Genomic DNA, 15,519 nt, shown 5'->3' with positions numbered 1-15,519 from the left:
AAAGCACAACTATTTACAGAGGTTTCCTAGGCAGATAGTGGTGAATAGGGGACTGAGATGGAAAGGAGACTTTTGGGGAGTACTTTTTTTTTAAATATATTTTATTAATTTTTTACAGAGAGGAAGAGAGAGGAGAGGGATAGAGAGCTAGAAACTTCGATGAGAGAGAAACATCGATCAGCTGCCTCCTGCACACCCCCTACTGGGGATGTGCCCGCAACCAAGGTACATGCCCTTGACCGGAATCGAACCTGGGACCTTTCAGTCCGCAGGCCGACGCTCTATCCATTGAGCCAAACCGGTTTCAGCGGGGAGTACTTTTTAATACATTTTCGTGTCTGATTCATGTGACTATATTACCTTTTTAAAATTAAATACATGTAAAATTGTTTTTATTCTGCAGGAAAATAAAACAGCACTTTCCCAATACACCCTTTATTCCACTACCCTGCTTTATTTTCTTCATATAGCATTTACCACTATGTAACAGGACATAAAAATGGAAGCTCCACTGAAGCACCGAAACATCATATCCCAATGTACGAAACCAAATCAACATGCAAATTTTCAAAGTGTTTTCACTAAAAGCTGGCGAATACCTCACTCTCCTCCAGTGGTGTAGAGACTACAGATATTAGGAGAATGATTTATGAAGAGGATTTCTGGAGAGAAGTGTGTGTGCTATGAGCTCCCCTCCAAGAAGATGGGAGGTGCCTGGTCCCCACCTCAATTCTAGTGAGTGGGGCATCAATGGGAACCCCCAAAAAGTTTGATATATGTCCCCTGCAGTTGAGGGATACAATGAAGTGGGTTGACTTCCTTGTGGATCTTTAGGGTGAGGCATAGCCAGGTTGGGTAGGTGCTGATGGAGGAGGTGACAAGGTGGTGGCAGCAGGGCCAGCTGCACTCCCAGAGTCTGGCAGGACCAGGGATGCATGATGTGGGCCAAGCTCTATGCAAAAGAGAAGGCTGAGCTCGTGTCATCTGATGTCTTGGTCCCTGGAGGCAAGAGCAGAACCTTAAAAACATAGAGCTGGATTCCTAAGTGCTGAGGACGCAGTAAACAGCCAGAAGAGAGATCCCAGCTGGAGTTGGGAAGGAGAATGCTAAGTCGCATTAAATTTTAAGTTTATATTATTTATGTCATGGGACTTGAAATGATAAATGACTGAATCAAGGATGTGTTTATAACTTGAAGTGGTCATAGGATTTTTATTGCCTAATTGTGGCCAGTGTAAGTGCCATGATAGAGGAAAGCAGGGCAGAGAGTGGCAAGAGGTACTGCTCTGAGTCGGGGATCGTGGAAAGCCTCTTTGAACAAAGACTTAGTGAGGTGAGAAGACAAACCACACTGACATCTTAGCTATTTCTAAGAATTTCCTAAGCAGAGAGAGCAGGTACAGAGACCCTGCGTGGGTGGGGAGCATGCTTGAAATGTTTGAGAAACAGCGAGAAACCCAGCGTTGACTGGAGCAGAGTGAAAAGGCGAAGAATAGAGGACGTGAAGCAGGAAAGTGAGCCAAGGGCCAGCTCATGCAGGGCTTGTTCCATAGTGAGGAGTGTGCATTTTCTCCTCAGGGGTAGAGAAGATTTGTAGATGGGGTGGCGAGTTGACATACATGAGTTGAATGTGTAAATGGTAGAAGGACCTAATCCTGCCCACTCACTTTTTTATTCCTCTCACAAGATTAAATGATTTGAGGGCAGGCACATGGCCCAAAACGGGCTAAGTTAGGATCAATCTTGGAGCATGTGTTTTACTTATGGAAATAGTTTCTCTCTTTTCCCTGAGGTGACTAAGCCAATCAGATGTAAGCCTGGAACGGTGGGGGCCATCATCAGAGAGCCTGCCTGGGAACAGTGCCAACAGAGAGGAAAAGAGACATTGGAAAAAAAGAAAAAGTGACAGTAACCAAAATTTGATGGCACTGTATGAGCCCTTGAATGCAGACAAGCCTAAAACTAAATACTGTGTAACCCTGGAATTTACCAGGTTCATAAGCCAATACCTTTCCTTTTTTTTAACACAAGGTAGTTTCAGCTGGGTTTCTGTCTCTAGCAAGAGTTCAGAATACTATAGACACCAAATTATTAACAGTAACTATCTTTGGATGGTGAGATTACACGTGATTGCTTGTTTTCCCTTTCTGCTTATATGTGTTTTATTGTGTTTTTTAGTATTGGTGGCAATTTACTCATTTTGCAATAAAAGAAAAATTCAAGTATTATTTTAATACTAGAGGCCCGGTGCACAAAATTCATGCACTCAGAGAGGGGGGTCCCTCAGCCTGGCCTCTGCCCTCTCGCGGTCCGACAGCCCTTGGGGGAAATCCTTAGTGCTGTCGTGGAGGCGAGAGAGGCTCCTGCCACTGCTACTGCACTCGCCAGCCGTGAGCCCGGCTCAGGGCTTTGGCTGAGTAACGCTTCCCCTGTGGGAGTGCACTGACAACCATGGAGCAGCTCCTGCGTTGAGTGTCTGCCCCCTGGTGGTCAGTGTGTGTCATAGGAACTGGTCATTCCACTGTTCAGTCAATTTGCCTGTTAGCCTTTTATTATATAGGATATGGAGGGGAGAGATAGAATGTCATTGAGGGTGGAAAACCAGCAGATGCCTAGTCAATCTAAGAAAGGGCTTTGGACCCTCCTTGGCACTCTCCAATCCCTACTCCACTTTGAACATTTGTGCTTCCCCATGTTATTTGCATAATTTACTTATAAAATTCAGGGATAGAGGAATTAATGATTTCCAAAGTCTCTGCCAGATCTGTGATTTTCAGAATGACCTGTATTCTTGCATGGTTACTATTGTATCTAATTCAAGCTAATGTTGGTGCTGTACTTTTCTTTGCAAGAGAAAAGCATGGAACATGAGAGATTCTTTTTTTCATTCCAGCAAACACGTTCCTCCCACTTCAGTTACTTAATGCCCTTTGGACCACAGACTGCCTCAAGATCACCTGGGATATCTGTGTATAATACAAACTCAGGCTCCACCCAAAACACCAATAGGTCTGGAATGGGGTCCAGGAACCTGCATTTTATACACTCTCTAGGGAATTTTCCTGCACAATAGAGCTCAAAATCATTTCCATAAATAACATGTAAAAATTCTATAGTAACCAACTTTCAATATAAAAAACACCAAAAAGCTTTTTCCTCAGAGTTCATGTTCATATACCAAAAATAATCACGAAAATCGAGAGGTCCATAAAGTCAGATTTGTTCCAATATATTATCTCTAAATTCCCTAATCAACCCCAAATTGCGCCAGCTGGTTAACATAACCACTCCCTCTTTTTGAGAGCCTCAAAAAAATGAGCAGCTAAATTAGTTTATTGGGAACAGTCAAGAAAAAGCTTCATCACATCTATGAAACATGTGAACAACATACGTTTCCCATTGGTGACCCATATGGTAGACTCTAAGCAAAGAGGAATGAAAGCTCCATTTGCACCAACAGGGAGAAAGAGCCAGGCTTGCTCTTTTGCATGGCACCTCAGAACCAGTCGACTGCCTCGAGATGAAGCTGAGCATCTCTTCCCCAGCCACTGTCAGAAACTCATTGAAGGGGACGATGAGTGAAACTCGGTACCTTATGGGCACAGAAGTTGCTGCTGATGCTCTGGGTGAAGAATGGAAGGGTTACATGGTTCGACTCAGTAGTGAGAAGGACAAACAAGGTTCCCCATGAAGGAGGTGTCCTGACCCATGCCCGTGCCTGCCTGCTACTGAGTCAGGAGCATTTATGTTGTAGACCAGTGGTCGGCAAACTCATTAGTCAACAGAGCCAAATATCAACAGTACAACTGTTGAAATTTCTTTTGAGAGCCAAATTTTTTAAACTTAAACTTCTTCTAATGCCACTTCTTCAAAATAGACTCGCCCAGGCTGTGGTATTTTGTGGAAGAGCCACACTCAAGGGGCCAAAGAGCCTCATGTGGCTCGCGAGCCGCAGTTTGCCGACCACTGTGTAGACCAAGGAGGACTGTGGAAAGAAAGTGCAAATCTCTTTGGAGCTGCATTGTGGATGCCAATCTCAGTGTTCTCAACTTGGTCATTGTAAAAAAAGGGAAAAAAGATATTCCTGGTCTCACTGATACTACTGTGTCTTGTCGCCAAGGCCCAAAAGAGCTAGCAGAATCCACAAACTTTTCACTCTCCCTCTCTCTAAAGAAGATGATGTCTGCCAATATGTTGTAAGAAAGCCCCAAACAAAGAAGGTAAGAAAGCTAGGACCAAAGCACCCGAGATTCAGGGTCTTATTTCTCCACATGTCCTGAAACACAAATGTTGGTGTATTGCTCTGAAGAAACAATGTTTACTAAGAAAAATGTGGAAGAGGCCATAGAATGTGCTAAACCTTTGGCTAAGAGAATGAAGAAGGCCAAAGAAAAACGCCAGAAGCAGATTGCCAAGAGACATAGGCTGTCCTCTCTGAGAGCTTCTACCTCTAAGTCTGAGTCCAAAGTGAGATTTTCCAAGAGTAACAAATAAATAAGGACAGACATTAAAAAACAAAACAAACAAACAAACAAAAAACAAACAGCTAGGAATTGCTGCCTCTCAAAAGAATTTGGTCAAATAAGGACATCAGTGAGGAATAGGTGATAGGGTTGAATCGATAAAAGTCTCCTTTATATTATGTGGAATCTAAAGAGTGGAACTCACAGAAGCGGAGTAGAATGGTGATCGCCAGGGGCTGGGGGTGGAGGAAATGGGGAGACATTGGTCAAAGGGTACAAATTTTCAGTTATAAGATGAATAAGTTCTGGGGATCTAATGTACAGCACAGTGGCTATAGTTTAATGTATTACACACTTGAAATTTGCTAAATGAGTAGATATTAAGTGTTCTCACCACAAAAAAACGGGGGACTATGTGAGGTGATAGATGTGTTAATTAGCTTGACTTTGGTAATCATTTCACAATGGATCCATATATCAAATCATCACATTGTACACCTTAAATATATATGATTTTCATTTATCAATTTTACCTCAGTAAAGCTGGGGAGAAGGGTCTCCTTTATCACTTACAGCCCATTATATTTATTTTTTAAAATATTTTTTTATTGATTTCAGAAAGGAAGGGAGAGGGAGAGAGAGACAGAAACATCAATGATGAGAGAGAATCTTTGATCGGCTGCCTCCTGCATGCCTCACACTGGGGATTGAGCCTGCAACCCAGGTATGTGCCCTGACTGGGAATCAAACCCTGACCTCCTGGGTTCACAGGTCAATGCTCAACCACACCGGCCAGGCCCGTTATATTTATTTTGACCCTATTTTACTTCATAATTGTACTTCCACATGCCATTGCTAAATTTGAGACCACTTTGGAGGAATCCCACGGCATCTGGCAGAAACCCTTTGGGGTGGTAAAAAGAAACCCCGCTTCTGCAGTGTCATTCTTTAATATGAGCCATGAAAGGCTGTGTAGGGGGTGTCTATTCTCATCACAGAGCTGAAAAGACTTAAGCATTGTGATCTAAGGATAAGAGAAGATAATATAAATCCTGAACTGTATCATAGAGTTTGAAAATGAACCCCTTTTAAAAGTACAACACAATATAGTCAAGTTTTAAGAAAACAAAAAAGTATAGGGCTTAATAAATGCACCTCCTTTAAAGAAACTGGTCCCCAAAATTTCCATTTCATCGCCATGACAACTAGTACTCCATCATTGCCATAGTAACCAGCTGAATAGCATTCATCTGAAGAGAAGCTCCCTGATTGGGGGACCAACGGAAGCCATTAGGAGCCACACAACACTGCTTGAAAAGGCTGTTCTGCAATCACGTTGACCTATTTCTAGCCTTCCAATGTGTTTCAGTTCTCCAATGTGATTCCCCAAAACCAAGTGTGGATTTTTGGAATAAGACAGTTTTAAGAAGTGTGTAATAATTGTTCTCCCACATGTCATTGCTAAATTTGAGACCATTTGTTTTCTACTTTTCCAGAAGTATGGGAATATATGACAGCCACACCCTTCACCAGGCCTTGCAGTTTAATTATGACATCCCTTGTGTTACAGCGACAAGGCACGCTAGCCACATCTAAAACCAGATGTTGAGTGCTGGTGACAAGTTGTCTTATTTACTTTTTTTTTTTTCCAGCAATTCAGAATCCCCACATCCCACCACCTCCCATATTGGGTTTTCATACTCAGAATATCCCCCTGCACTAGTCAACGCAAGGCCAGACTCCAGACAACTAGCGACAGCCCCTACACTCCAGAGCCCACTGGAATTGTTCAAAGCAGCCAACCCTAAGCCTGCGTACCCTGCCTTGTCCATTCCTCCCCATGGAAGCCAAAATAGAGGCTCTTGCCCACATTTTCCCCCTCGCTTCCTCTGCCTCCTGACCAACGCTGGTGCTTCCCCAAGTGGCCCTGTGTGGCATACTGTGCCTCCTCTTTCTTTTTTTCTTTATTTTCCTTTTGTTATTTTAGTACATAGCTATGATTGAAATCCTCCAACACAGTGGGAGGAGACAATACAGCACCGTTGGTAAGAGCCTGGCTCTTACATTCAGACTGCACAGGTTTGAGTCCCAGCTCTGCTATGCAGAGATGCTCCATTCCTCATCTTACTTATCTGTGACATGGGGATTATGATTGTATAACCTCAGAGGATTGTTGTGAGAATTCAATGACTTAATATTTGGGGGGGGGGGGGTTGTTTTTGTTTTTCCTATATTGTGCACTGTTTCTTTTCCTCTTGCCCCTAAATTCTCTTTTGTCCATTCTCCCACCACACTCCTTTGGCAACATCAACTTGTTCTCCGCATCTATGGGACTGTTTCCGTTTTGCTTTGTTTATTCATTTGTTTTGTTTTTTAAGATTCTACAAATAAGTGAAATCATATGGTATTTATCTTTCTCTGTCTGACTTATTTCATTTAGCACAATACTCTCTAGATCAGCCGTGGGCAAACTACGGCCCGCGGGCCGGATCCGGCCCGTTTGGCTGTTCTATCCGGCCCGCGGAGCCGAAAGACCAGAGGGTTCTCTTGCTCTCCCCTCCGCTCCTTCACCAGCAGCAGTGTTAACATGGCAACGTCGGGAAACACGGCTGCAGCTCCTTCTTCTGAGTGGGCGGATTTGTATCCGCCCATTCAGTAGAAGGAACAACCTCTCAATCTTCCAGAGGCTCCTTGTAATGCCCGCGGACGCGTCTCCCGACATCACCCTGGGAATGCGTAGACACCTTATCGTGGTGATGTAGGGAGACACCCCCTGGAGAGCACAGTATCAGAGCATTAGCTAAAAAGGAGACCAACAACACTGTTCCCACTGAAGTTGATGTTTTAAAGACCAAAAACCTTTCAACCCAGTCTACATTGCCATCTACATCTACGTCCCGGGCATAATTTGGAAGTTGCACTAAAGAAAATGTTTCATTTACTGTTTACACATTTTGTCCTTTTCTATTTGTTTTAGTTTTAAATTATTTTATTATATTTAAGTTTAATTTGAAAGGCTTTTGTACCTTTCCTTTGTTAGGCAATTTTATTTTGCCTTTGCCATCTTCAGTATAAGGTATGTTATTGTGCTATGATTCCTCCATTTTTTGAAGTTTCAAATTATAATAATTAGTGTTTACATTCTTCTTGTTAAAATGTTTGAAATGAATAAAACTATTGAAATTAAAAAAAAAAAGACCGTACCCTTTTATGTAATGATGTTTACTTTGAATTTATATTAGTTGACACAAACACTCCATCCATGCTTTTGTTCCGGCCCTCTGGTCCAGTTTAAGAACCCATTGTGGCCCTCAAGTCAAAAAGTTTGCCCACCCCTGCTCTAGATCCACCCATGTTGTCACAAATGTCAAGATTTTGTTATTTTTTATTGCTAAACTAGAGGCCCAGCGTACAAAATTCATGCACAGGTACGGTCCCTAGGCCTGGCCTGCAACCAGGGCCATCTTCCCCAGCTGCCCACAGCTGGCCCCACCCCCCACTGCCACCCACCCCCAGTTCCCCATTTGCCATCAGGTGATCGGTGCTTGACGGCTGGGGGAAGGGACCGAGAGGTGGTCAGTGCACCTCATAGTGACTGGTCCAGTGGTCATTCTGTTCGTTCTGCCATTAGGGTCAATTTGCATATTTCCCTTTTATTATATAGGATAGAGGCCTTGTGCATGGGTGGGGGCCAGCTGGCCTGCCCTGAAGGGGGTCCTGGATCAGGGTGGGGGGAGCCTGCAGGGGGACGGGGCCGCCGGGGCAGGGGCTGCAGGGTTTGCAGGCCAGCCCCGCCCCTGATCAGGGTGAGGGTCCCCACTGGGAGTGGGGCTGACCTGGGCAAGGGGCTGAAGGTGGTTTGCAGGCCAGCCATGCCCCCGATTGTGGTGGGGGTCCCCACTGGGGGTGGGACTGGCCTGGGCGAGGGGCTGAGAGCAGTTTGCAGGCTAGCTACGACCCCAATTGGGGAGGGGGTCCTTGCTGGGGGTGGGGCCAGCCTGGGCGAGGGGCCTGGGGTGGTTTGCAGGCCAGCCACCCCCCGGCTTTGTCAGGATGGACTTTTGGAAGACATCTGGTCTAATTAGCATATTACCCTTTTATTAGTATAGATAATATTCATTATATATATATTATTATCCATTCATCTATTGATGGACATCTAGGCTGCTTCCTTATCTTGGCTATTACTAGCAATACTGCAGTGAACATAGGGGTGCATATATCTTCTTGAATTAGTGGTTTTGTTTTCTTCAGATTAAATACCCAGAAATGGAATTGCTGGATCTTATGGCAGCTCTATTTTTAATTTTTTGAGGCAACTCCACACTGTTTTCCACAGTGGCTGCACCAGTCTGAATTCCCACCAATAACGCATGAGGGTTCCCCTTTCTCCACATCCTTGACAGCACTTGTTGTTTGTTGATTTATGGATAATAAACATTCTGACAGGTGTGCGTTGATATCTCATTGTGGTTGTAATTTGCATTTCCTTGATGATTAGCAATGTTGAACATCTTTTCATATGTCTATTGGCCATCTGTATGTCCTCTTTAGAGAAATATCCATTCAAGTCCTTTGCCCATTTTTAAATTGGATTGATTTTTTTTTGTGTGTGTGTTAAATTGTATGAGTTCCTTATATATTTTGAATGTTAATTCCTTATTGGATGTATTATTTGTGAATATCTTCTCCCATTCAGTAGGTTGTCTTTTTGTCTTGTTGATAGTTTCCTTCACTGTGAAAACTTTTTTAGTTCCTTTGTTTATTTTTCTTCTGTTGCCCTTGCCAATGGAGACATATTCAAAAAGATATAGCTAAGAACAATGTCAGAGTCTAAGACCTATGTTTCTTCTAGGAGTTTTATGGTTTTGAGTCTTTCATTTAAGTCTTTAATCCATTTTGAGTTTATTTTTGTATGTAATGTAAGAAAGTGATCTAATTTTATTTTTTGCATGTTTCTGTCCAGTTTTCCCAATACCACTTATTAAAGACCCTGTCTTCACCTCATTGTGTATCTTGGCCTCCTTTGTCTTAGACTAATTGATCATATAAGTGAGGATTTATTTCTGGGCTCTCTGTTCTATGCATTGATCAATATATGTGTTTTTATGGCAGTACCATACTGTTTTCATTATTGTAGCTTTGTAGTATAGTTTGATATCAGTGGGTGTGATACCATCCCCCCCACACACTTTGTTCTTTCTCAATATTTCTTTGGCTATTCAGGGTCTTTTGTGGTTCCATATAAATTTTAGAATTAGTTGTTCCATTTTCATATGTTTCAAGATAGTTTTTTATTTCCTCTTTGACCTATTGTTTAGTAGAATGTTGTTTAATCTTCACGTGTTTGTATTTTTTCCAGTTTTATTATTGTAGTTGAGTTCCAGTTTCATGCCATTGTGGTCAGAAAAGATGCTTGATATGATTTCAATCTTCTTGAATTTATTGAGGCTGGTTTTGTGGCCTAATATGTGATCTATCCTGGAAAATATTCCATTTGCACATGAAAAAAAAGTGTATTTTGCAGTTTGGGGATGAAATGTTCTTAAAATAGTTATTAAATCAATCTGGTGTAATGTGACATTTAAGACCATTATTTCCTCGTTAATTTTCTGTCTGGATAATCTAGCCATTGATTTAAGTGGGGTATTAAAATCCCCTACTATTATTGTAATTACTGTGGATTTCTCTCTTTATGTCCATTAATAATTGCTTTATATATTTAGGTGCTCCTATGTTGAGTGTGTAGATATTTATGATTATTATATTCTCTTCTTGAATTGACCCCTTTATAATTATGTAAAGCCCTTCTTTGTCTTTTTTATATATTTTTTGTTGTTGTAAAGTCTATTTTCTGTGATAAGAGTATTGCTTCCCCAGATTTCTTTTTACTTATTTTTACATGGACTATCTTTTCCCATGTCTTTACTTTCAGATGGTATGTGTCTTTTTATTTGAAGTGAGTCTCTTACAAGCAGCATATAGTTGTCATGTTTTTTAATCCATTCAGCCACCCTCGGTCTTTTTATTGGAGCATTTAGTCCATTTACATTTAAAGTAATTATTGATGGATATGTACTTATTGCCATTTTGTTAATTGTTTTTAGGTTGTTTTTATAGTTCTCTTTAGTTCCTTTTCATCTTCTATTGATCTCATCCCTTTAGTTTACTGGTTTTCTTTAGCATTTTGTTTGGGTTCCTTTCTCTTTATTCTTTGTATATCTTTGTAGTTTTTTGGTTTGTGGTTACTATGAGGTTTACGTGTATTATTCTGTATCTATAGGTGTTTAAGTTTGAATATATTCTATAAGGACTACATATACCATCACCCCAACACTTTATGTTATTGATGTCATGTTTTAGCTCTTTGGTGTTGTGTGTCTTCTCACTACTCATTGTAGTTTAAATTTAGTTTGATACTTTTTTCTTTTGACATTTGTAGTAGCCTTTTAAATATCTTATTCTTTATGGTTATTAAATATTTGGCTTTAGTGGCAATATTTTTTTTCCTGTCTCATATTTCTTACTTCTGGTTATGACCTTTCCTTTTCTACTTTGAGAAAACCCTTTAACATATATATATATATATATATATATATATATATATATATATATATATATACCCTAATATGCAAATAGACCAAACAGTGGAACAACCGAATAACTAAACAACCAGTCACTATAATGTGCACTGACCACCAGGGAGCACGCGGAACATGGTGGCCATCAGCAGCAGGCGGCAGAGCATGAAACATGGCGGGCGTCGGCCGTGGCAGGATGGTGGAGCAGGTGAGCAGGGGTGCCAGACCAAGGCGGGGCGCCGGTCGCTGTCATCGGGGCGAGCCTCTGGTGGTTACTGAAAATTCTTTGCTCCAGTGTGGTGCAGTCCCACCTGGCCTTTGCACCTGCTGCCAGCACCATCCCCACTCGCACCCACTGCTGGCAGAGCCGCTGCTCACACCCACTGCCAGCGCCCGGCACCGGCCCCTATCACTTGATGCCATCAGCGGGTGTGAGCAGCGACTGCCAGCCCTGATCGCCCCTGAGGGCTTCTCCACCTCCCCCTGCTCCTGAGGGGCAATCAGGGCAGCAGCTGCCGCTTGCACCCACTGCTGGTGCCGGCCCCAATCACTCCGTGCCATCAGCAGGTGCAAGTGGGTCCTGCGCCATCAGCACGTGGGAGCGGTGACGGTGGGAACAGGGCTGCTGGCAGACAGGGGACCGGGGGCCGCAGTGAGAGGGGCCGGATGAGGGTGCAGAGGATGGTCCGAGACCGCCCCCCCCCGTGCCCACCGCAGCCTTTGGGCCCACAATTCCTTTCAAGGTGCACAAATTCGTGCACTGGGCCCCTAGTTTTTTTATAAAGCTGGTTTAATGGTGAACCCTTTGAGTTTTTGCTTGTACAGAAAACTCTTTATCTCTCCTACAAATCTGAAAGATAACCTTGCTGGATAAATTATTCTAGGTTGTAGGTTCCTTTCTTTCAGCACTTTAAAGATGTGCTTTCACTCCCTTCTGGCCTGTAATCTTGCTGAGAAATCAGCTGCTGGCCTTATGGGGTTACCACTTGCTTTCTTCAGGATTGTCTCTTTAACTTTTGCCATTTTAATTACAATATATCTTGGTGTGAGTCTCTTTGAGTTCATCTTGTTTGGAACTCTGTGCTTCCTGGACCTGGATGTCTGTTTCCTTTCCCAGGTTAGGAAAGTTTTCAACCATTATTTCTTTGTACAAAGTTTCTGTTCCTTTCTCTCCTTCTTCTCCTTCTGGGAGCCCTAAAATGTGAATGTTTGAGTGTTTGATGTTATCCCAGAGGTCTCCTAGACTATCGTCATTTTTTAAAAAATTATTTTTCCTGTTCTGATTGCTTAATTTCCACTAGTCTCTCTTCCAGGCCACTGACCCATTCTTTTGTATTAGCTAATCTGGTGTTGATTTCTTCTCATGTATATTTCATTTCAGTTCTTGTATTCAGGTCTGCTTGGTTCTCTACTATACTTTCTCTTTGTTGAAGTTTTCCCTAAATTCCTCTATTCCATTCTCATTTCCTTAGGGCTTTGTTATGGGGATTTTCCTTGTTCATTCATTTGAGAAAGATATTCTTCTCTTTATTTTGTTTGACTTTTTGTGTTTGTTTATATGAATTAGACAAAATAGTTATCTTTTCCAGTCTTTAAAATGTGGTCTTATGTAAAAGCAGCCTCTATGTGTGCCAGGTGGGTTTTGCAGGCCAATAGGAGCTGAGCAGGTGCTTAAGGCACCCAGGGCACTGGCCTACCAAACCAGAGTGGCCCCAGGTGGGAAGGTCAGGTGTGTTTAATAATGCCTTACTGATCCTGCCTGTTTCCTTAGTTCCGCAGGGCGAGATGGGCTCAGGCTGCAGCGAACTTACAGGTAGGTCAGAGCACCTGAAGAGAACCCCCACCCACCCCATGGGGGTTGAGGGTGAGGGAAATAATGGTGCTTCCCAGCACCTCTGACCTCAGAGAATGTCCACAGTCCCGGGAGAGCTCCCACAGCTCTCCAGTCTTCTCTATACAGTCTCTTTTTGTTTGTTGTAGCGAACGTGGTCTTGGGTAGGCTTTATGTGCCTGGTAGTTTTGAAAAGCCTGTTGGAGCAGAGCAGGCACTTATGGTGCCTGGGGCACTGGCCTAGGGGGTTGGAGTGGCTCCTGGAAAGGAGGCCAAAAGGGTGTGGTGACGGTCCTGTTCCTGCTTTCTCCCTTTGTGAGGGGGCAAAAGGCTCCAGGCAATGTAGCTGGGAATGCACGTGATTTTGCAGATAGGCAAAGCACCTGAGTAGAGCTCTGGGGGCCCTAAAGGCGGGGGGGGGGGGGGGGGGGGCACTTAATGATGCTCACTGGCTTCCCCAGTCAGGAGAGTTCTCGCAGCTCCGAAGGGCTTCTGCAAGCTCCCCAGCCTTCTATATTTGGTCTCTTTCTCCCCTTTGTTGATCAGGAGCTGTTCATTTAGCCCTCAGCTGTCTCATAGGAGCAACCGCCCTCTATTTAGGGGTATATTTGAGTTTGCTCAGGGGAGGAGATGAGTTCAATGTTCTCCTAGCCACCACCATCTTGGACCTCCTGCCTCCTTTATTTAATGAGGCCACTGAGAAGCTCAACTGCAAGGAAGCTTTAAGGGCTAGGGGAGGCGGGGAAGGGATTGACACTCCTGTAAAATAACAGAGGGGGGAGGATTCAGGCATGTGGCAGCACTCTTATTTATAATGCGCATAAACTACTACTTACAATGCAAAAATGCTTTCTTAACATGCTGTCCTTTCAAAAAAGTTGTTGAGTTTTAAAAAGAAAACATTTCCACCTGATAGGCTTGCTTGGTGCTTGCTCAGCGAACACTGCTTATGTATTTCTGAACCATTTCTAGATTGCTCTTGGGAGCAGAGATACCTGGGAAATCTATTCTTGGATCACCCATTGCTAGGTGTGTACTGTTGGGACACTTCCTTGATATTTCCCAGCTCTGGGCTCTCATAAAATATGTATTGAGGCCCTACCTGTGGGCAGTGTTAATGTTTCTAAAGCGAGGAGCTTGAAAGTGCAATCTAGTTAGAAGGTAGGAAGCCAGGAAAGAAAGGGAGGGAACTTGTCCTGAAACTGGGTTTGCACATACAACTGAATATTACAGCTCAATGAAAATCGTTTTCTCAAGACACCTTTATTAATTCAGCAAATATTTCAGAGCATCTGCTACCTGGCACACACTTCCAGGTGCTTGAGATATATTAAGTGAACAGACAATTAGCCCTGCCCTTATGGAACTTACGTTTATGTTTTACAGAAGGTGGAGACAATGGCAAAGGTCTGTTATCCAAGAACAGAAGTATTTTGTGTGGGATGATGGACATTATGGGAGAGCTCCAAGCCAAGCATTTCTTGGCACTGGCACTCAATGCATGTTATGTCCTAGCCACTGGGTTAAAGGCGGGATATACAAAGCTTAGCAAAACAGGTTCGTCCTCTGCCCTCAGGAAGTTTACAGAACAGAGAAGGAGGGAGCCACTCAGGAATGCATGGCCATCTACTTGTAGCAGAGATCAGGGCTCTGAAGAAAAAAAGCCCAAGAGTCCTCAACTGAAGGAGATTGAGCCAGGCTGGAACAAGAAAGATCCAGCTTCCAGAGGAAGTGATGATTGAGATGAGGCCTGGAAGGCAAAGGAATGAGGGAGGTGACAGGGTGAAGGATAAGGAAGAGCATATGAGACAGACAGCACAAGGTGTCCAGAGGCCCAAAGAAAGCTAGGGAAGAATGCATGAGATGAGGCTGGGCAGGAGGGCAGGGCTGCATACCCCTGACCACACTCAAACTGCAGTATGTACCTTAGGTCAGCAATTTTCAACCCTTTTCATCTCAAGGCACACATAAACTAATTAGAGGTCTGGTGCACAAAATTCATGCCAGGTAGGGTCCCTAGGCTTGGCCGGTGATCAGAGCCTATCGGGGCCTTCCAGCTGCCGGCTGGGGCCTTCCTTCGTTCTGCGCCGCCCCTAGTGGTCAGCACACGTCATAGTGAGCGATCAAACTCCCAGTCTCCTGGTCAAACTCCTGAGGGGACATTTAGCATATTAGCCTTTTATATATATAGATTACTAAAATTCTGCAGCACACCAAAAAATATATTTTTTTGCCAATTCATTCACACAGGGTGGCTATTGTTGAATTGTCTGTTATCATTTTTTTTATTTGACAGTGTAAGGGGAAAGAGGTCAGTGCCCCTGACTAAATAATCAAGTATTGCATATTTTAAAAATTCTTGTAGCACACGGGTTGAAAATCAATGCTTTAGATCATTAATCATGTAGTAAGTCAGACTATACTGTTCAGTTTCATATGATTATACTTTAAATTTCCACATGGAAACAATTATTTTCTTTCTGGTTGGGGATTATAGTAAAGGGAATTTGGTTTGGTTTGGGATTAGAATGCAGAGGATTTTTGATCAATCCTCAAGCACTGTCTGTACCCCCAACACTAGGTGAAAAGAGATATTAACATTCAGCCACTCGATCCTCACAGTCTAGTCATACACACAGAAGTA

General features: G+C 43.2%; 1 pseudogene across 1 annotated transcript; it reads left to right on the top strand.

Annotated features, from left to right (window-relative positions):
- Positions 1-3,574: 3,574 nt before the first annotated feature.
- On the top strand, positions 3,575-4,494 carry LOC308244213 (small ribosomal subunit protein eS6-like; annotated as a pseudogene). The gene is made up of 2 exons: positions 3,575-3,662; positions 3,956-4,494. The product of its transcript is annotated as a small ribosomal subunit protein eS6-like (transcript).
- The last annotated feature ends 11,025 nt before the right edge of the window (positions 4,495-15,519 follow it).

The sequence above is a fragment of the Plecotus auritus genome (assembly GCF_963455305.1).
Source record: "Plecotus auritus genome assembly, chromosome: 3".
Classification (NCBI taxonomy): domain Eukaryota; kingdom Metazoa; phylum Chordata; class Mammalia; order Chiroptera; family Vespertilionidae; genus Plecotus; species Plecotus auritus.
Note: the sequence above shows the minus strand (reverse complement) of the source record. Positions and strands in the feature narration are given on the sequence as shown.